This window comes from Ceratotherium simum, chromosome 10 (genome assembly GCF_057802395.1).
Source record: "Ceratotherium simum simum isolate JZ-2026a chromosome 10, ASM5780239v1, whole genome shotgun sequence".
Classification (NCBI taxonomy): Eukaryota; Metazoa; Chordata; class Mammalia; order Perissodactyla; family Rhinocerotidae; genus Ceratotherium; species Ceratotherium simum.
The window spans coordinates 13,933,050-13,957,051 of NC_141909.1; positions in this window are offsets into that span (position 1 = coordinate 13,933,050).

Sequence of the window (24,002 nt, forward strand, 5' to 3'; positions counted from 1 at the left end):
GCAACCTACCCGACAGAGAGTTCAAACTAAGAGTGTTAAGGATGCTCACTGATCTGGGGAGAAGAATAGATGGACTCAGTGAGAATGTCAACAAAGAAATGGAAGATATAAAAAGAAGCAATCAGAAATGAAGAATACAATACTGGAAATGAAAAACTCATTAGAGGGACTCAAAAGCAGAGTAGAGGATACAGAAGAACGGATCTGTGAGCTGGAAGAAAGACTAGAAGAAATTACCCAAGGTGAACAGGTAAAAGAGAAAAGAATTAAAAAGAGTGAGGACAGTCTAAGGGACCTCTGGGACAACATCAAGCGCACTAACATCCGTGTTATAGGTGTCCCGGAAGGAGAAGAGCGAGACAAGGGGGCAGAGAATCTATTTCAAGAAATAATAGATGAAAACTTCCCTAACCTAAGGAAGGAAACAGACATCCAGGTACAGGAGGCACAGAGAGCCCCAAACAAGATAAACCCAAAGAGGCCCACACCAAGACACATCATAATCAAAATGTCCAGAATTAAAGATAAAGAGAGAATCCTAAAAGCCGCAAGAGAATGTCAAGTTACATACAAAGGAAACCCCATAAGGCTATCAGCTGACTTCTCAGCAGAAACCTTACAGGCTAGAAGAGAATGGCATGATATATTTAAAGTGCTAAAAGGAAAAAACTTACAGCCAAGAATACTCTACCCAGCAAGGTTATCGTTCAAAATGGAAGGAGAGATCAAAATTTTCCCAGATAAGCAAAAATTAAAGGAGTTTGTCACCAAGAAACCAGTATTACAAGAAATGTTAAAGGGACTGATTTAAGGGGAAAAGAGAAGACCACAAATAGGAAAAATTATCTATTTCCACGATTAGAACGTAATGGATACAAATGCACAAAAAAGAGGTTGGATATGATATCAAAAACATAAAAGGAGGGAGGAGGGTAGTTAAAGAGTACAGCTTTCAGACAGAGGTCAAACTAAAGTGACCATCAATTCTGTATAGAAGAAGTAAGGAACAGAGAAGGACTACTAAAACACTGAGGAAAAAAAAAAAAGTTAAAAAATGGCAGTAAGTACATACTTATCAATAGCTACTTTAAACGCCAAAGGAGTAAATGTTCCAATTAAAAGGCCGCGGGTGGCTGACTGGATAACGAACCCAGACCCATATATATGCTGCATACAAGAGACACACTTCAGACCTAAAGACACTCACAAACTGAAAGTGAAGGGATGGAAAAAGATACTCCACGCAAATGGCAATGAAAAGAAAGCTGGGGTAGCAGTACTCATATCAGACAAAATAGACTTTAAAACAAAAACTGTAAAACGAGACAAAGAAGGGCATTACATAATGATCAAGGGAACAATGCAACAAGAGGAGATAACACTTGTAAATATCTACGCACTCCAATGTAGGTGCACCTAAATATATAAAGCAATTATTAACAGACATAAAAACAGAAATAGACAGTAACACAATAATAGTAGGGACTTTAACACTCCACTTACACCAACGGATAGATCATCCAAACAGAAGATCAATAAGGAAACATTGGCCTTAAACGACACACTAGAACAGATGGACCTAGTAGATATATACAGAGCATTCCATCCAAAAACCGAAGAATACACGTTCTTTTCAAATGCACATGGAACGTTCTCCAGGATTGATCACATATTAGGCCACAAAACAAGTCTCCATAAATTTAAGAAGATTGAAATAATACCAAGCATCTTTTCTGACCACAAAGGTATGAAACTAGAAATCAACTATAGGAAGAATATCAGAAAAGCCACAAATACATGGAGATTAAACAAAATGCTACTGAACAACGACTGGGTTAATGAAGAAATCAAAGAAGAAATCAAAAAATACCTGGAGACAAACGAAAATGAAAATACGACATGCCAGAATTTATGGGATACAGCAAAAGCGGTTCTAAGAGGGAAGTTTATAGCAATACAGGCCTATCTCAACAAACAAGAAAAATCTCAAATAAACAATCTAACAATGCACCTAAAGGAACTGGAAAAAGAAAATCAAACAAAGCCCAAAATCAGTAGAAGAAGGGAAATAATAAAAATCAGAGCAGAAATAAATGAAATAGAGACCAAAAACAATAGAAAAATTAATAAAACCAAGAGCTGGTTCTTTGAAAAGATCAACAAAATAGACAAACCTTTAGCTAGACTCACCAAGAAAAAAAGAGAGAAGGCACAAATAAGTAAAATCAGAAATGAAAGAGGAGAGGTTACAACAGACACCTCAGAAATACAAAAGATTATAAGAGAATACTATGAAAAACTATATGCCAACCGATTCGACAATCTGGAAGAAATGGATAAATTCTTAGAATCATACAACCTTCCAAAACTGGATCAAGAAGAAGTAGAGAATTTGAATAGACCAATCACCAGTAAGGAGATCGAAACAGTAATCAAAAACCTCCCCAAAAATAAAAGTCCAGGACCAGACGGCTTCCCTGGTGAATTCTACCAAACATTCAAAGAAGACTTAATACCTATCCTTCTCAAACTCTTCCAAAAATTGAGGAGGGGAAGCTCCTAACTCATTCTACGAAGCTGACATTACCCTGATACCAAAACCAGACAAGGACAACACAAAAAAGAAAATTACAGGCCAATATCACTGATGAACATCGATGCGAAAATCCTCAACAAAATACTAGCAAATCGCATACAACAATACGTTAAAAGATTATACACCATGATCAAGTGGGATTTATTCCAGGTATGCAGGGATGGTTTAACATTCGCAAATCAATCAACGTAATACACCACATTAATAAAATGAAGAACAAAAATCACATGATCATCTCAATAGATGCAGAGAAAGCATTTGACAAGATCCAGCATCCATTTATGATAAAAACTCTGAATAAAATGGGTATAGAAGGAAAGTACCTCAACATAATAAAGACCATATATGAGAAACCCACAGCTAATATCATCCTCAATGGTGAAAAACTGAAAGCTATCCCTCTAAGAACAGGAACCAGACAAGGATGCCCACTGTCACCACTCCTATTTAACATAGTATTGGAAGTCCTAGCCAGAGCAATCAGGCAAGAGAAAGAAATAAAAGGGATCCAAATTGGAAAGGAAGAAGTGAAACTGTCACTATTTGCAGATGACATGATTTTATATATAGAAAACCCTAAAGAGTCCATCAGAAACTTTTTGGAAGTAATAACGGAATATGGTAAAGTTGCAGGATACAAAATCAACATACAAAAATCAGTTGCATTTCTGTACACTAACAACGAAGTAGCAGAAAGAGAAATTAAGAATACCATCCCATTTACAATTGCAACAAAAAGAATAAAATACCTAGGAATAAACTTAACCAAAGAGGTGAAAGATCTGTACACGAAAACTATAAAACATTTCTGAAAGAAATTGAAGAAGACACAAAGAAATGGAAAGATATTCCGTGCTCTTGGATTGGAAGAATTAACATAGTTAAGATGTCCATACTTCCTAAAGCCATCTATAGATTCAATGCAATCCCTATCAAAGTTCCAACAACATTTTTCACAGAAATAGAACAAAGAATCCTAAAATTTATATGGAACAACAAAAGACCCCGAATAGCTAAAGGAATCCTGAGAAAAAGAACAAAGCTGGAGGTATCACACTCCCTGATTTCAAAATATACTACAAAGCTATAGTAACCAAAACAGCATGGTACTGGCACAAAAACAGACACACAGATCAATGGAATAGAATCGAAAGCCCAGAAATAAACCCACACATCTATGGACAGCTAATCTTTGACAAAGGAGCCAAGAACATACAATGGGGAAAAGAAAGTCTCTTCAACAAATGGTGTTGGGAAAACTGGATAGCCATATGCAAAAATGAAAGTAGACTCTTACCTTACACCATACACAAAAATTAACTCGAAATGGATTAAAGACTTGAATGTAAGACCTGAAACTGTGAAAGTTCTAGAAGAAAACATAGGCAGTACGCTCTTCGACATCAGTCTTAGCAACATCTTTTCAAACACCACATCTGACCGGGCAAGAGAAACAATAGAAAAAATAAACAAATGGGACTACATCAAACTAAAAAGCTTCTGCACAGCAAAGGAAACCATCAACAAAACGAAAAGACAACCTAACAATTGGGAGAAGATATTTGCAAACCATACATCTGATAAGGGCTTAATCTCCAAAATATATAAAGAACTCATGCATCTCAACAACAAAAACTACCAACCCAATTAAAAATGGGCAAAAGACCTGAACAGACATTTCTCCAAAGAAGATATACAGATGGCCAACAGACACATGAAAAGATGTTCAAAATCACTAACTATCAGGGAAATGCAAATCAAAACTACAATGAGATATCACCTCACGCCCGTCAGAATGGCTATAATTAACAAGACAGGAAACAACATGTGTTGGAGAGGTTGTGGAGAGAAGGGAACTCTCATACACTGCTGGTGGGAGTGCAAACTGGTGCAGCCACTATGGAAAACAGTATGGAGATTCCTCAAAAATCAACGATAGAACTACCATATGATCCAGCTATTCCACTGTTGGGTATTTATCCAAAGAACTTGAAAACACCAATTTGCAAAGGTACATGCACCCCTGTGTTCATTGCAGCCTTATTCACGATAGCCAAGACTTGAAGCAACCTAAGTGCCCATCAAGGGACGAATGGATAAAGAAGCTGTGGTATATATACACAATGGAATACTACTCAGCCATAAGAAACGATGAAATCCAGCCATTTGTGACAACATGGATGGACATTGAGGGCATGATGCAAAGTGAAATAAGTCAGAGGGAGAAGGTCAAATACCGTATGATTTCCTTCATTAAGTAGTAGATAATAACAACAATAAACAAACACATAGGGACAGAGATTGGATTGGTGGTTACCAGAGGGGAAGGGGGGAGGGAGGAGGGTGAAAGGGATAATTGGGTACATGTGTGTGGTGATGGGTTGTAATTAGTATTTTGGTGGTGAACATGAGGTAATCTATGCAGAAATAGAAGTACAATGATGTACACCTGAAATTTTTACAATGTTATAAACCAATGTTACTGCAATAAACAAAAAATTAAAAAAAAAAAAAAAAACCACTAAGCCACGGGGCCGGCCCTAACCTATCACTCTTGAGCCACAACTTATCAGTCCAACTCTGCCCCTCTGTTACCACCACTACACAGTTACACATCTTCTTTGACCTCATCAAGACATCCAGACTCTTGGTCTTATCTTTTCTATCAATGTGTCAGAACTCACCTGTTTTAATTTCCTTCACTAGGTAGCTGAGATACCACCTAAAGGGTGTTCTGGGCACCCAATTCCAACTTGTGGGGCAGGGGGTCCCACACCAACAACAAGCAATTCTCCAACACTATCAGGATGTCTTACAATTCAACTCAATTCTGACGCCGTACCAGGAGATCCCACAGCTTAAGGGTTCAGTCCCATAAAACTGCCCCACCTTTCCACATCCCTGCTTCAGATGCCAATCACAAGCCCAGGTTGTTGCCTGTCCTCTGAACCACTGGCTACAGATTGGAGGTTCTCCCAATCCCCTCCTCGGGTTTGATTAGTTTGCTAGAGTGGCTCACAGAACTGAAGAAACCCATTTACCCAACAGATTACCTATTTATTACAAAGGATATTAAAGAATATAAATCAACAGCCATATGAAGAGATACATAGGGCGAGGTCCCGAACAAAGGAGCTTCTGTCCTCATGGAGTTTGGGGCCCAGCACGGTGGCATGTGGAAGCTCTCTGAGCCCCTTCCTTCTGGGTTTTTATGGAGGCTTCATTACCTAGGCACGATTGATTAAATCGTTGGCCATTGTGACTGATTCAACCTCCAGCCCCTCTCCCCTCCCTGGAAATCAGGGGCTGGCACTGAAAGTTCCACCCCTTTATTCATGGTTGGGTTCCCTGGCAACCGATCCCCATCCTTAGGTGCTTTCCAAAAGTCACTTCATTAACATGAACCCAGTTGTGGCGGAAATTGGCTTGCTATTAATAACAAGACACCCATTTCACCTTTATGGCTCTTAAGCATTTTCAGGCACTGGGGACCAGAGATCAAATATTATAATAAAAGATGCTCCTGTTGCTCTTTTCACTCAGGAGATTCCAAGGGTTTTGGGAGCTGTGATACTGGCTCAACACAAGGTTGACATAAGGGAAGCCGTATTGTAGAAAAGAAACCATATCATAACTTTGAATGACCTCTGACTAACTAACCCAGCTAGATATCACCCTCCAGGAAATCTAACTGCTCTGTAGATTTTACGACCCTTGCTTGTGCATGTACCTCCCAGCTACAATAAGATGATAACTTTGTTCTTTTGAGTTCTTTAGGAATGTGATGACCCCTGGACAGAGAGTCTATCTCATGTGGCCACTCCCAGTCTGTAACACCAGAGGGTCAACATTCCTAACCCCTTCACCTGTAACCCATTGGCCTATATAATTGCATCAAGATTCTGTGCCCCCCTGAAGATGGTTCTTTCCGACATTAGTCAGCCATTTTCCCCCTTGCTAGCAAGCTGTAATAAAACGCCCTTTCTCTGCCACCATCTTGCCTCTTGATGGCTGGCTTTTGCCTCATGGTGAGCAGATCATGCCTTTTGTGTGGTAACAGCTATGAGCCAGGAAATGTCAACAAAGATCAAATATATGTGAAACATATACTTTGGTCATCTGAATGATCAAATATATATGTTTCTTATAAATCACAATATTGCACCACTGTCCACCATTTCACCTCTTTTTGCCCCTTTTCTTTTTATTCAACCACCAGGAAAACTAATCCTGTATTTAAACCACTGTTCTTCTCCTCTGTTACACCTGCACTTCCTAGTCCTGCTGAGAAAGTCAGACAGCTGACAAAATTTTGTCACTAAAAACGTATTGTCTCCAACCTCATCCACACTTAAAATTACCCAGCCATCTACCTATGAACCCCTAGTCAGGTTTTTCCTCTTCTTTCTTACCACAACCATTTCAAAATGTCTTCCATATCCTCAGGCCCTGCACACCCTCCTGACTCTCGGTCATGACCTTGCCCTCTGCAGGCACCAAGTGCTGTTCAAGTTGTCTATAACATACCTCCAGAAGCCTTCTACGTTTTTCCATTTCTAAGACATTCAGAATGACAAGAGATTTTCACATATTGAGGTATATGGGATAAATATTTGGGTTCAAAACAGATTCGGCTTGAACTAAAAAGCACTTATGGCCAATCAAACATACATTGTACATCTGCTTTAACCATTAGAGAATGCACTCTTGAGGGCCGGCCTGGTGGCTTAGCAGTTAAGTGTGCGCGCTCCACTACTGGCGGCCCGGGTTCGATCTCGGGCACGCACCAACGCTGTGCTTGTCCGGCCGTGCTGAGGCCGCGTCCCACATACAGCAACTAGAAGGATGTGCAGCTATGACATACAACTATCTACTGGGGCTTTGGGGAGAAAAAGGGGAAAAAAAGGAGGAGGATTGGCAATAGTTAGTTCAGGGCTGGTCTTCCTCAGCAAAAGGAGGAGGATTAGCATGGATGTTAGCTCAGGGCAGATCTTCCTCACACACACACAAAAAAAGAATGCACTCGAGGTAAGAATGCATACTTCCCCTCCTACACCCTATTGGTAATGCCCCCAGTGTTAGTCCCTTTCCTGACATCAGGGTCATGTTGACCTGCTAATTTGCAACTGAATTCCTCTTTGAAACTTTGATGAATATGTATCCTGGGTGTGTTTAATGTATGTTCTTTGTTCTAAAAAGATATAAGACTGTAGTGAAAACTGTGCTTCTTCAGAATACTTTCTTCCTTTCAGGAAAAGGCCTTCCCAGGTTATAACCCTCACTCTGGCTCAAGTACAATTCACCTATCTCTCTTACCTATAGAATGGTTATCGGTTATTTTGCATCGACGAGGACAATGTTGCAACACCTCAAAGCAGTGATTTTCAGTGTGGTTCCCTGGACCAGCAGCATCAGCATCACCTGGGAACTGATTAGAAATGTAATTCCCCTGCCCCACCCCAGATATACTAAATCAGAGACACTGGGAGTGGGCCAGGTCCTCGGGTTTAACAAGCCCTCCAGGTGATTCTGAGGCATGCTAAATTAGTGCAGGAACCATTGCCTTAAAATAAGATGTGGCTTCCGCTTACCTCTTTAGCCTTATGCCTTGCCAACATTGCCAGCTCCTCCATTTTACTGTACTCTCTAACCACTCGGAATCATAGCTTTCTTTTGGTTCAGGGATTTGCAAAAGCTGCTACCTCAGCTTGGAAGTCTCTGCTGCTATTTATTCCCCATTGCCTCTTGTCCCTCCACATCATTAACTTTAGGGACTTCCTGAACTAATCTGGATGTGAAGACAGACTGGGGACACATGCTTTCACATAATCAGCAGGGGCATACATAATTCCAGTTTAGGGACCCCATGCAAATGTGGCATACCAGCTCTAGGTGTGCCAACGTCCCCGAGTAAAAGGCGGCTTGAAGGACGGGTCTGTGTGGAAGAGTAGATAGCCATTACAACAAACTGTCTCTTCATTATTGTTTTGCCATAAAAGAAGCTTAAACTGAAACCCAGTCTGTTTTCAAACATCACTCTGTGCAATTCTCGCACATTCAGTTGGCTCTTGTTATGTGGATGGGTCATCAGCGTGGTTGGAAGTTAGAGAACTTCCATTGGGTTAGGGGGAGGGAGGGCAAGACGAAATTTCTCTAGGTTACCCAGCTGCCCCTGTGTTTCCTGTTTATGATTTCACAAAACAGCTCTCACAAATGCATTGGGCCTTCCTGGTCTAGATGGCACCCTTGTCATTCGAGTCAATTCTAGGAGGAAGAAGTCTGAGTAAAGAAATTAATTTGAGATAAATTGCTCACCTCTCTTGGGTAATTTGCCCCTTTTATGAAGCCAAGTTAGAGCTAAGAAAATTACTTCCATGTGAATACTCCACTTTGGAGTGATGACTCCACTTTTTTTCTTTTGTGAGGGAGATCAGCCCTGAGCTAACATCCATGCCAATCCTCCTCTTTTTGCTGAGGAAGACCAGCCCTGAGCTAACATCTATTGCCAATCCTCCTCCTTTTTTTTTCTCCGTTTTCTCCCCAAAGCCCCAGTAGATAGTTGTATGTCGTAGTTGCACATCCTTCTAGTTGCTGTATGTGGGACGCGGCCTCCACATGGCCGGACAAGCAGTTCGTGGGTGCGCGCCTGGGATCCAAACCCAGCCGCCAGTAGCGGAGCACAAGCACTGAACCACTAAGCCACGGGCCGGCCCATGACTCCACTTCTGTGGGGAATGCATTTACTTACCTGGCTGCACTGCAGAACTAGGCCCATCAATTTTCAACGGTCTTTCACCCGGCATTTTCAATTTGATTAATTTCCTTGCGGCTTCTACCCAACTCGAAACAAGGCCAAGTTTTTGTTGTCTCTTGAACCTTTTTTTTCTTCCCTGTACATATGAGACATGTCTGTTAGAATCTGATGGAATTCCTTAGTATTTTCTGTGCTATTTTTAAGTCTGGTGGTGAGGTAACCTGAGACGTGGGATCCAAAATGAACAAGCATTCATCGTAGCCATTGGGACCCATTAATTTGAGCTAAACTCACAATTTTTCAGTCGTTCCAATTCAGACTTTTACTACAATCACATGATCTTTCAACTTCGATACCATCCTGTAATTTTGTGAGTATTTCAGAATTTTTATGGTAGCATTATCTATAAACTACGTTATCTATAAACTACAGAAAAGGGAACCATGGGATTTCATATTTTGAAGCTTCACGAATACTTACAATGTAGCATTTTCCAATTTTTCCTAAAATGTTACTTTTGTATCATGATATTTTCCCTAATTACTTTAAGCATAATCTCAATTTCCTTCTTTTAAAGGCTAAAGCAGAGTAAATAAAGTTCAATGGTTCAGATTGTAGTGTTACAACTGTAATTGTGTGTTTAGATTCTCTATATCTGAACTACTTTTTGTCTGTGTAATCTATCAGTTATTGAGAGGTTTGTTAAGTTTTCAATTCCTCCTAGTAATTCTTTTATTTTTGCTTTACATATATTAAGGCAATGTTATTCAAGGACATACAGGTTCAGAATTGTTGTAACTTTGGGGTTACTGTTAGGTGTTAACCAGTTTGTCCTGAATAATTCAGTTGGATGTATATTTAACTTTATATTAATATAGTTGTATTAGTTTTTATTTCTGCTGCAGCAAATTACTACAAATTTAGTGGCTTAAAAAATACAACTTCTTATCTTACGGTTCTGAATATCAGAACTCTGAGGTGGGTGTCTGGGGCTAAAATCCAAGTGATACAGGGACGTGTCCCTTTTTGGAGGCTCTAGGGGTGAAATCACTTTCCTTGCCTTTTCTGGCTGCTAAAGGCCACCTACATTCCTTGGCTCGTGGTCCCTTTCCTCCATCTCCAGAACCAACAATGTTGCATTTCTCTGTGTCTGCCTTTCATATTCACATCTTCCTCTGACAGACTCTTTCTTCTGCCCCCTCTTTCACTTTTCAGGTCCCCTGTGATTACATGGGGCCCACTTGAATAATCCAGGATAATCTCCCTATTTAAGGGGCAGGAGATTAGCAACCTTAATTCCATTTGGAGCCTTAATTCTCCTTTTCCCTGTAACCTAACATATTCACAGGTCCTGGAGATTAGGACATGGATATTTTGGGGGGCCATTATTCTGACTACTACAATAGTTATAACAGTTCCTTTTGGTTAGTTCGTGTAGAGTAAATCTCCTTACTTTTAATCGTTCTGAGTTCTTGTGTTGTAGATGTGTCTCTTGAAAACAGCATATAACTGGATTCCCTCCTCCTCTTCCCACCTCCCCTCCCCATCTCTCCCTGCCCCTCCCCTCTTATTTCTCTCTCTTCCTTCCATCCATTAACAGGAAACTCTTTTAACACAGTTTAGTCATTTTACGGATTAATTACAGATATATTTCTACCATCTATCTTTGTACTTTTTCTTTGCCCCCCCCCCACTGGTTTAGAAGCTACACATTTTATTTCTATTCTTTTGGTGATTATTCTTAAAATTTAACATACATACTTGATATTAAAAAGACCAGAGTTAATCATTCTCTTTACTCTTCTCCTACACATTCATGAACCTTTCACCCCAATCCTTCCCCTCCCATCGAAAATGCAATTGTTCTCCAGCATCAATTTTAGTCCCTGTATGAGTTTGCGAGGGCTGCCATAATAAAATAACCACAAAATGGGTGGCTTAAACAATAGAAGTTTACTGTCTCACAGTTCTGGAGGCTAAAAATCCAAGAAAAGGCAGGACTGGTTCTTTCTGGCTGTGAGAGGGAAACTTTTCCAGGCTCCTCGCCAGCTTCTGGTGGTTTTCTGGCAATTTTTGGTGCTCCTTGGCTTACAGAAGCATCACCCCATCTCTGCCTTCATCTTCACATGGTGTACTCCCTATGTGCATATCTCTGTGTCCAAATTTCCCCTTTGTATAAAGATATCACTCATTTGGATTAGGGTCCACTTTAATGGCCTCATTTTAACCTAATGAATTTCATCTTCAATGACCCTATTTCCAAATAAGGTCACATTCTGAGGTACTGGGGGTTAGGACTTCAACATACGAAATTCTGGGAGATAGAGATACAACCCATAATGGCTTCCTATCTAACTTTTACACACTTTAAATTAGTCATTATGTTAGATTTACTTATTCGCTCACCCAATATTTTGCTCTTCTTTGCTTCTTATAACTTACTCTTTACTTCTGGGTTCAAATGTCTTCTTCCTTGAGTACACCTAGTCTTGATTTGTTTGAAAATGTCTTTATTGTGTCCTCATTCTTTTAAATGGTTTTTTATTATGTTCTCACTCTTGAATGGCATTTCAGTTGGGTCTAGAATTCTAGCCCAACGGTTATTTTCTTTCAACACTCTGAAGATATTATTTCAGTGTCTTATAGTTTCTTTTGTTACCATTGTGAAGTCTGCAATCAATCTCATTGTGGTTTCTATGCAGATAATATTTATTTTTTTTCTGGTAGCTCTAAAGATCTCTCTGTTGTTTGCTGCAGTTTTACTATACCATGACTGGGTGTGTATTTATTTTTATTTATTCTACTCAGGATTCATTGTTGTCCTGAGTCTGCGGAGTCATCATGCCTTTTGTCATTTCTGTAAAAATGCTGGCCTTTATATCTTAGAATGCTGCTTTTGCCCCATTTTCTCTATCTTAAACTTTTTTCCTACAACTGTAAATTTTATTGAAGTATAATATACATAGAAACATGCACAAATCATAAGTATTCAGTTTGGTGAATCTTCATAAACTGAATACCCTGTTTAGTCAGGACCCCGGCCAAGAAACAGAACAATTCCAGCACTCCAAATGCCTCCTTGGGCTCCTTCCAGTCACTACCTACCTCTCCCATTAAGGGTGAGCACTGTCTTGACTTCTATCACCAAAGATCACTTTTACATGCTTTGGAGCTTTATTAAAATGGAGCCATATGGTATATACACTGCTGTTTCCCTTCATTCAACATTGTTTATGAAATTCATCCATATTGTGTATAGTTGTAATTTATTCATTCTTGTTGCAGTATAGTATTCTATTGTATGAATTCCATCGAAAACTTTTATTAGAAACATTAGACTTGCTCTCCCTTCCTTCATATCTCTTAATCTCTATTTTTTTATTTTTATTTTTTAAATTTTTTGTTTATTGCAGTAACATTGGTTTATAACATTGTATAAATTTCAGGTGTACATCATTATACTTCTATTTCTATGCAGACATAGATTACATCATGTTCACCACCCAAATACTAATTACAACCCATCACCACACGCATGTGCCTAATTATCCCTTTCACCCTCCTCCCTCCCCACTTCCCCTCTGGTAACCACCAACCCAATCTTTAACCTCTCTTTTATATTTTCCATCTTTTTGATTCTCTGTGTTTCAGTTAAACTCCTCAGATCATTCTTCATGTTCACTAAGTCTCTACTCAGCTACATCAAATTTGCTGCTTAACCCATCAATTGAATTTTGAATTTCAATGACAGTTATTTCATTATTTTAAAAGCTCTATTTGGCCCTTTTAAAAATATGCTTGTTCTTTTTTCAGAGTGCTTCTGTGTTTAAGTTTTCTTCTATTTTTTTTTAATTAATCTTAAACATACTTATTTAAACTCAGATGACTCTTTTAAATAAAACTTTACAAGATCTAATCTTGATATTTGTTGTGTATGGTGACTTTTGTTCTTGGGACATTTTTTTCCTTACCAATTTAGAATCTTGAATTGAAAGCTGATTGTTCAGGGGTTTTTTACACTTGGGACTGGAGTGCAGTCTCATTGGAAGATTTACTCCTCAGAATGGTTTCATGTAGGCTTCTGCCTGGAGTCTCAGAGGTATCATAAAGTTGGGGCTAGTTTTCATACCAATTTCTTGGCTTGGAGGTTTCTGAATTATAAAGGTAATATATATTAGAGTAGGGTTGAGTAGGGTCTAAGCTATGGTTCTGAATTCCCAGGGGAATTTTTTTTCCCTGCTCAGAGTCCAATATTGAGACAGATAACAACCTTTGCCCAGTAAACTATTTGTGATTCAGGAAAATTTAAAAATGATGCAGCCAGCACTGTGATTTACATAATTGGATCATCTGACTCTTTGACCAAAAAAATGGACATTGGAATCCAAGAATGAGTCCCAGGCCTGGGACTTCAGTTAATCCTCTTGGAGAAATGGGGTAGGAGAGAATCTGGAAATTAAGCAAGAATTGGTAATGGGATATCAGAGGCAGAACAAAATATGAGCAGGTGAAATGGATGGAGTGGTCCTGGGGCTGGTTTTCGTTACTCTGAGCATCTTTCTCAGTATCTTATTTAAACCACATTTTTGCTTAGCTTGAGCACTTCTCTGGATGGAGGCAGGTTCTTAATGGCACAGAGCCTGGCCAGTCTCATTTTCAAAATTCCGAATTATGGGAAGTAGTCTTTAGTGTTGTCCAATTGTCCTTTCTGATTTCCCCCATCCTACTTGCTGGAGCCACTGTCCTTCCCCCTCTCAGTTCAACGTTCTCTAGGACAAGGTTCTCAACCTCAAGTGCCTATGGGGAGTGGGTGATGAAGCAGCTAACTTAAATTAATCACGTGAGATGGAATGGGGACTGTAGAGAAGCAGAGATCCAGGGGGACATGGCTTTCATCTCCAGCTTTTTGTTGTTGTTATGTTTTGAAATGCACAGCCTAGGCTGGAAATTTGGATTTTTTTAGAAAAGAAAACATCTAAAAACGTTGGCAATTCATTTAATTATAAAAATGTGCTGTGCTAACCAAGAACACGTCTGTGGGCCACATATGGCCTGCAGGCCACTGGTCTGCAACCGCTACTCGGAGCTGCCTTCCAGAATCTTCCAAGTACCTGAATTCCCTCATTCCATGGCAGCCCCTGTTCTCCCTCCAGGCTTAACTGTCAAATAATATGTCTTTCCAAATTATCTGCATTCTCATTTCTCCACCAAATACCACATTCTTTGAATGACCATATTTGAACAAATTCTCACTAACACGTGAATGATGGCCAGTTCCTCCCAAAGTATGTTGGACTGAATCATAGTGCGAAAACCTGGCAGTGGAGCCCAAGGAACAGTATCTAGTGTGCATGATGGATGCAGGCAATGGGGGGTATCAACAAGTATGCTCTTTGCAGCCAGATGTTCATGCCTCCTGGCTATCTGGTTACCAGCAGAGTGATCCTGTCCAAGAGGCTTCATCCCTCTAGACATTGGTTTTCTTATCTGTACAATCAGGATAATAATGCCTGGCAGGGTTGTTGTGAGGCTATTTTAATTTCTGTTATATACTTAATGTTTATTTTTGTTCAGATTATAGGAATTCTGCAGTTGTAAGAGCCCTAAGTTAAGCCCCTCACTGTGCAGATTTTGTAGACTTGGGAGATTTTGGTTCAAGAGATTTGCCCAAGGTCTCATTTAGCCAGATTGGGAATTCGTTTGCAAAATTTATTTTTAATGGTAAATTTTACGGTGGAATTGACTGTAATATCTCATAGCTCAACTGTGAGGCAATATGAATTAATTATTAAAGCAAGACTATAGCTCCAAAATCTACCACGTTAGAGTGTTGGGAAAGGACTTGGGTTCTTCCATCTTTTCATTTACTATGTGTGTAACAGTTACCTCATCTCTTTAAGCCTCAGGAAAAAGGCATACAGTGTCTGCCTTGCCCATCAGAGTATTATTCTGAATGTGACTGCTGTGGGTTACTTCAGAAACTTGGAGTGCAAACATGGTCTCATCTCTTTGAGGAATTAAGACAAACCCAAGATTGTATGTTCCTGACTAGAAGAAAAGTCTGTATCTCCTTCTTGGGACTACTTCCTCCCCAGCTGTTCAAGAACCCGAGGGCTCTGGAGTATGTACCAAGCTGGGGGTAGCTGGTCGGGGGGCAAAGCCAAAGTTGAATCAGTTTGCTGTTGCCACTGCTCTTCCTTGCCGCACATTGTCACCGTCAGAGCCACTGCTAAGTCTCCAGAGACTTTCTACAATTTAGAAAAGGATGCCTCCCCTGGGCAGACACGGCCTTGTGGACTCTTGGCTTGGTGAAACCTGAGCTAGATTTCAGCCCTGACTTGTTTCTTTGTGCCGTGTGTCCCTCACCTCCACAGGTGGTGGCCCTGGTCAGTGAGGACAGCTGGTCCTGCACCGCCTGACAGAGGGATGGATGTTGTGTGATGCTTTCTGAAGTCTGTGCTAGTCACCATGGATCTCTGAGGGAGGACCAGCCCCTGCCTTTCTTGAGCTCCCAGGGACATAGCTCTTACAGCTCAGCTATTTCAACTCTTCTGGCTGCCGTTCCAGGAGGCACGAGGCACCTGGGGATGGCGTGCACGGTCCCCTCCTCCTCCCAGGACAGCCACACACTTCACCCTCAGAATACAGAGGGTCTGTGGGGCTGGCCCTGTGGCTTAGCAGTTAAGTAGGCGCGTTCTGCTGCTGGCGGCCCAGGTTCGGATCCCGGGCGTGCACTGACGCATGGCTTCTCCGGCCATGCTGAGGCAGCGTCCCACATACAGCAACTAGAAGGATGTGCAATTATCACATACAAGTATGTACTGGGGCTTTGGGGAAAAGAAGGAGGAGGATTGGCAATGGATGTTAGCTCAGGGCCGGTCTTCCTTAGCAAAAAGAGGACGATTGGCATGGATGTTAGCTCAGGGCTGATCTTCCTCACACACACACCAAAAAAAAAGAATACAGAGGGTCTGAGGTCTGCCCCTTTTGTGAACTCCAGTGCAATCTTCCCTCCACACCCCTCCCTTTATTTTAGACTACCCTCCTGAAGTTGACACAAGTGACTTCTAGAACATGCTACGACTGAGCAAAACAAAAAACAAATGCAAGTTAGATTTCCGTCAAGACATGTTGATACATGTAAGTGTCATATTGTATTATGATATTTTTTCTTTAATTTGCAGTTATGCTATAAATCAGATTGTGAAATAAGTTGGTGGTTTCACCCTCTTTAGCAGGAGCCTCCAAAGATCTGGACCTTTCAGGAAACTCAACCAGCCTTTTTTGATGGATTAGCTGTGGCTGTCATTTGCATAGGAAATTGAGGTGCTGACTCAGCCTCCCTGTCTCTGGTAGCAGGAAAGGGTTGCTTCAACTCTCAGCTGGCCTCCCCTGTGACATATGACTTGTGCAAACAGATGCTGAGACTCAGGGGCCCAGCCTGGGTCACGGACTGGAATTGCTTCACCTGGGAGTCAGCTGCCTACCTTCTGGTCTTTTCCTCATTAGCATTACTGCTTCCTTCTCATCTGAATTAAACAGCCCTCATGAACTAGTCCCCCTGTGAGAATCCACAGAACCCTTGGACCCATGGTAGATGATTAGAAACAAGGAGGTTTATTTTTCTTTGTTTAGAATTCTAGCAAGACTGACCAAGTTTTTTTTTTTTTAAACTACTAAAGCTCAGTTAAATCAAACCAACGATTAAGTGAGAACACCAGCCAAGAAAATCAACAAATCATTAACTTGAATGGACCTTAGGGGCCCGTTGTCTGGCTTGCTTTGCCATGTTACAGAAGGTTCAGTGACTTCTGCCATGGACGGAAAGTTGCTAATGATTTCCCTGAGCGTGAATTTATTTATTTTCCGTGTGCTGATACTGAAGGGCTGAAAACGATGCTTTATCACCACCTAGTGATAAATACACGAACGTCATCCACAGTGCACAAATGGGCTCCAAGATTGTCATGACATTGTCCAAATAAAATTAATGCACTTTGATGAAGCCCAACTGTGACAAAACACATGTGACAGATACCAAGGTAGAATTATTCCAAGACTTTCCCAGCCTTCTGACCCCCATGCCTTGATTGTGCTGATCAAGGGAAAGAAGTGGAGAGAGAGAAACTTGTAAATTATTTGGGAAGTTGGAATCTAATTGCATGAGAAATGACAGGAAGTGACCAAGAGGCAAGAAAAGGTTGGAGTTGCCAGGGGAACAGTGTCCAGGAGCCAGCTCAGAAAGCTCTGCTGTTGTTTTGTTTTTGGAGAGAGATGACAATCAGGGACTTTGGGCAGATAGAGTCTAATAGGGGTTTTTAGGAGATTTTGCTGTTTACTCTTCAAGGCTTTTTGCGGTTTGACTTGCAAGGGGTCACAGGACTGAGCTAGATCTTAAATCAGTAGCAAGCAGGCTCCGTATCATTTGGGTTACACACAAAAATATGACATCTCTTGCTGTTATTTTGATATTTTGGGCAGCTGGGTGAATTAAGGATTAGAGGCGATAAACTTGTTCTGAGAAGGGTGTCACATTGATAAATGTGACAAATATCTATTAGGCCTTCCCTATGTGCCAGGCACATTCCTAATCACGCTCTGATGGAAGAGAAAACCAAAACATCGTGAAAAGCTGGGGAGCAGGGAGCTGAATGAGGTGGAAAGGAAGGTGAACTGAGGCCACAAAGCCTGGCCACAACGGGGCTGATGGAAGTAAAAGGTAATGAGCCAAGAGCCCCTGTAACGGATCACTGGCCAGTGTCTGCCTCACTGCTTCTCCCCGCGGCGCTGCTCGGTGCCAGCACCCCTGAAGGGCCGCACTTCCTGAAAAGCAGACTGAGGTTCTCTTCATGGGCTTTGTAAATACATGTAACTTGTAAGTCAAATAAGCTGATATTTTGCTCCATATAATTATATTATTATTAAATATCAAATATGACTATTATGTACCTCTGTACCAACTTTCCACCAAGTTAGCATGCTCTGAATGCCCACCATCCTTCTCATCCATCCATCCACCCATCCACCTATCCACCCATTATTCAAGTATTTTATTCTTCAAGTATTCATGTATGACTCAGGCAGTGTGTTAAGCATTGAAGATTCCTTGGTGCTCAGTGTTCCAGGAAGTTCATCCAGCACCAAACACATTCCTCTAGGATCCAAAGAAGATGTTTCCATCTTCACTGGGGAAAGGCCATATTCCTGTAGAGCCTTGACTGCTCAGCCAGTTGGACAGCTGCTGGGGACCATGTCACTTACAGAAAGACCAGACAGCATCTCTCATTATTCCTTACTCGTGTCTTTTGCTTATCACTTCTGAGATTTCTCTGTCATGGCTATAGCACAAAAAGCTTCAGGACTTTTGGGTACTTTTACATGTGCATTGGCTTGCCCAGCCTGGTCTGAGATATCACAGACAACAAGCAAGCTGTTAGGAGTGCCACTGGCTCATGCTGCTGCTGCCACTGTAGGAGCTGGCTTCCCAGTGTCTCTCTGAGGGTCTGTGAGTTAGATATAACCCAAGGTGTGAGGGTTTCATGTCCCATGCGGTGAAATTTGACCAGTGAGAAACAGGAGATTGGAAGGAGCTGGTGGATAAGTGAGTTCCCCTTCCTCCTCCCTGATGGACTGTTCTGAGACACAGAGTGTCCACACTGTTTCTCTGGAAATGTCCTCTGTGACAACCAGAGCTTTGGGGTCACGGTGGCCAGCTCAGTAATGCACTGCCTTTTTTTTCTTTCCTTCCTTTCCAGTCTTACTTCCCTTTTTTTCTCCTCTGGGGTCCTTGGGATTGCACTCCTCAACAGTGTGTTCACATCTAAGTTTTGCCGCAAGCTGTGTTTTCTAGGGACCTTGAGCTGAGACAGTTCACATACCCGTCTTGGAACGAATTACTGGGTCTATGGTATCCAGATGCCCACTCATGTGGTGGTGGGGAGAGAGGAGCTGTGATTGAAATTCCCACCAGGATCGGGTGTAATGGGTGAGGAGTTCCCCAGAGGAACGAGGAGAGGATAGGAAGAAGTGCTGAGCCGATCAAAATACAATCTACTTCCCCATTCCTCTCCCCATGGCCAATGGTGCTCATGAAATGGCCAAGTAATTTTTAAGTCATTAAAGATGTAATGTCCTCCCTTAACCATGTGATCCAACTTAACATCACTGTAGAGGGACCACCTGACATCATGTGCCTTTGACGTGATACAGGATGAGGCACATAGAATCACCTATGAGATAGTCTTAATAAAAATCTTTGATAAATTTAATCAAGCCTTTAGATGTAACTTTCAAATTATAGGAAATATAGGAGATAGAGGAACAAGTTAAACAATATCACAAGGAAAACACTTTCAAATCTAGAATATGGAATATGCTACAGGACAACTGGCCTGGTGAATTAGTTTCCTAGGGCTGCAGTAACAAATTACCAAAACTTGGGCTTAAATGATGGAAATTTATTGTCTCACAGTTCTGGAGGCTAGAAATCCAAAATTAAAGTGTTGGCAGTGTTGGTGCTTTCTGAGAGCCGTGAGAAAGAATCTCCACGGCTCTCCTCTAGTTTTTGGTGGCTTGCTGGCAATCTTTGGCATTCCTTGACTTGTAGAAGCATCACCCTGATCTCTGCCTTCATCTTCATGTGGTCTTCTCCCTGTGTCCAATTTCCCCTTTTTATAAGGACATCAGTCATATTAGATTAAGGGCCCACCCTTCTCCAGTATGACCTCATCTTAGCTCATCACATCTGCAGTGACCCGTTTCCAAATAAGATTCCCGTCTGAAGTAATAGGGGTTAGGATTTCAACATAAGAATTTTTTTGAAACACAATTCAACCCAAAACACCTGGTCTCTTCAAGAGTTCTGTGTCATTAAAAAAAAAAAAAAAGGAAGATTAATCTAAATTAAACGGAACTAAAAAGATATAGCAACAAAATGCAATGTGTAAAACTTAATTAGCAGCTGGCTCAAAAAAATTGGATATAGAAGTTATCTTTTGGGACAACTGGGGAAATGTGAATATGGACAGGATATTAGAGGGTATGAGGAATTATTATTGATTTTTTTGTGGTACTGTGGTTATGAAGGATGATATTTTTATTTTTAGGAAGTGCATGCTGACATATTTAGTGGTGAAACACACACGCATATCATGTATAGGAACACGTTAACTCTTGAATTTAATCTAGGTGATGGGTATATAAGGATGTTTATTGCACTATTCTTTCCATTTTAGGTATATTTGAAAGCTTTAATAACACAAAGTTGGGTAGAGGGAAGAGGTATTGGGGAGTGCAGACTCTCTGGCCTTCAGTTTTAGTGCCAAATTCTATCCAGGGTCTCCTGCCCATGTATAACCAAGCTCCAGGTTGGAGAAATCACTTGGACACTAAAGTGTGTTTTAGGATATTTTGTTTCAATGAAGAGAAAAAGCCTTCAGAAATAATGTACCTAGTGCAGATAGCCATGATGGAATCTTTTACATACATATGGGTAGACTTAATGGTTCGTTTCTGCTGTCAAATAAATCTGTAACATTAAATAAAAAATAAAAGAGAGGGACCATGGGCTTCCTGCATTTGTGGTCAAACAGGCCTGTGTTCAAATCCTGTCTCTGCCCTTTACTACCAGCTCTATGACCTTATATTGCTTATCTGCTCTGAATCTTGGTTTGGTACCTAAAAAGTGGGGATAGAAATTCTACCTTGTAAGGACTCAATGAGGCAGTGTATTCTTTGCACATATCATTATGACTGGAATACAGTAGATGCTTGTATTAGTTTTCTGTTGCTGCTGTAACAAATGATCACAAATATACTGGCTTGAAATGACAAATTTATTACCTTACAGTTCTGTGGGTTACAAGTTTGGCATGGGTCTTAGTGGGCTCGAATCAAGGTGTTGGCAGGGCTGCATTCCTTTCTGGAAACTGTAGGAGTGAATCTGTTTCCTTGTCTTTTTCAGCTTCTAGAGGACTCTTGCATTCCGTGTTCGTGGCTCCTTCCTCCATCTTCACAGCCAGCAATGTGTATCTCTCTCTGACCCTTCTTCCATAGTCATATCTCTCTGACCCTCTTCTGCCTCTTCTACTTTTAAGTGGATTACATTGGGCCCACTTGGATCATTTAGGATCATCTATTTTAAAGTCAGCTGATTAACAACCTACTTCCATGTGCAAATTTAATTCCCCTTTGCCTTATTACCTAACACATTCACAGCTTCTGGGGATTAGGATGTGGACATTCTGGGGCCATTATTCTACCTACCACAGTGCTCAATTAAGATAATTCATTATGATTATTATTTAGATATCCAGAAACTAAGCCACCCTATTGATTTCAATATCCTGCTGATTTAGATCTGCTCTGATTTTGATCTAGGCTGCTTTCCCTTTTCTCTTTGGATATGATTATCCCCCAAACAGAGCTGACTTCTGAGGAGCCTCCAACTGTTTTTAATTGCCTTGCAGAAACTAGCACATTTAGGTCTAGTTCCTCAGGGGTGAGGCTGCCCTAGGTTCTGCACTTACTGCCATGGATCATCTTGAAATCTTTAGCTCAACAGGGTTCCCTCATAATGATGCTGATCTTTTCGAGGCAGGCATGAGCATTGCGGAAGATATTTGGGGGTTGTTCTGGTCATCTATTGCTATATAACAAGCCACGATGAAATGTAATGACTTTATCAACAACCATTTTATTACATCTCATGATTCTGTGAATCAGGAAATTGGCCAGGGCTCCTACAGGTGATTCTTCTGCTCCACCTAGAACGGATAGATTTCTTTTGATAATCAGCAGCCAGAAGGGCTGGTCTTGAGGGTCCAATGCAACTTCGCTCACATGTCTGGTGCCTTAGCAGGCATGACTTGGAAGGCTGGGCTCAGCAGGGATGTTGACCAGAGCACCTCCCACGGCCATTCTAGGATGATGGTTTCAGGGAGTGAGAGTTTATACAGGTAGCTCAAGGCTCCCAGAAAGGGTATTCTAGAGCAAGGTGGAAGCTGCCTGGCCTCCTGAGTTACACAGTGTCACTTTTACTGTACTCTGCTGGCATATGCAGCCACAGGCCTACCCAGATTCTAGAGGAAGAACCATAGATGCCACCTCTCTTTGGGTGGAATATAAAAGAATTTGAGGCCATGTTTAAAAATCACCACACGGGTCATGTGACTGTTTGAGAGTCTTGAGGGTTGCAATGGGAGCGTTGGGGCATCTTAGTGCTGGGCTAAAACAGTGGTTTTAAACATTTCTTTAGGGAAATGGGGATGGTCATCCTTTTAAATTCTGATGAAAAGTAAAAACTCTATCCTTAGAAAAGTGTCAAATACAAACACATGTGTGCACATACACACAATTTTATATATAATTTCAGGAGGTCCATGGATCCTCTGGAACCCATCCATGGACTCTAGGATAAGAAGGGGACATATGTGTAGCCTGACATCTGGTGGTTATTTTAGAGAATTTCTGGTTCCTGGCTCTGGGCTGGTCTGTGGGGTGGCCCACCAAGGTACAGAACTCAAAAGGAGGAACAGGGGTGGGTTCTTTGTTATGTGTGTGGCCTGGGGCATATATGGAATTTGAGGGGCCTGAGGTCCATCTAGATGGGTTTGTAGGGGGATAAATTAGTGAACTCTGTGTGTAGTAAGTCTGGAAAACCTTAGGCTGGGGGCATTTCACGGAGAGGATCACTGTTGAAGACTCTTATGGCTAGGGTCTAGTCCAGGGAGTTTTGTTAAGTAGTGAGAAAGTGGGCCTAGAACAGTCGACAACTTTCTCAAAGTTGTTTTTCGAAGTAATGGCAGAAACGGAATAAGAACCTTCATCCTCACACACAGAGCCCCGTGCTCTTTCTGCCTTGGGGAAACTTTGTCATCTTTCATTTTATACCAACTTAGGGGTCACTGAAGATTTCTGAGGAAGGTAGGGTCAGCTCCCTCTTAGTCTTCTTGGGCTGCCATCCATGGAAAACAGAGTGAATAGCTGTTGTTTTGGCCTGCCCAGCGCCATTCCTGTTTCTTCTGGACCAGCACTCAGATTTTCCTTTGGGGAAATAACCCGTCTTCCGTTCTCAGTTCACGTGTTCAAGACGGACTGGCTCCATCTGTTGAAGCCAGGGGTGGGCGTGTCTCCTGTCCTTGGCCAGTGAGAGTGTCCCGTCCTTCCTCCGGCCACTGTGATTGATTGAAAGATGGGCTATATGAGTGTCTTGCCCAGCAATTTGGAAAGAGTCACTCTTTGTACGGGGTTGCTAACTGGCTGATGTAAGCCCGAAGCTGCTGGGACAATGCTATGGACAAAGACTGCTTGCCAAAGTAGCCAGACCAGAGAAAATCAGCTCCGAGACAGAGAGAATGAGGCACAGGCCCTGAAGTTCTGTTTTGAGCCACTGAATTCAGTTGTGTCTGAAGCCAGTCATGCCTCCGGACTTTATAATTATTCCAAGAGCCAATCAATTCTCTGTTTTGACTAAGCCAGTTTAATTGGGTGTCTGTCGATGGCACCTGAGGGAGTACTGCCCAAAATAGAAAGTGTCTCAGTTTGATAACTCAGGTTATTAACATTGTACTAATGTGACCTCAATGACTAATTTAGTTACCATATGGTCCAGTTAGCATTGTTGAGAGAAAGCTACGCTCCTTGAACATCTCC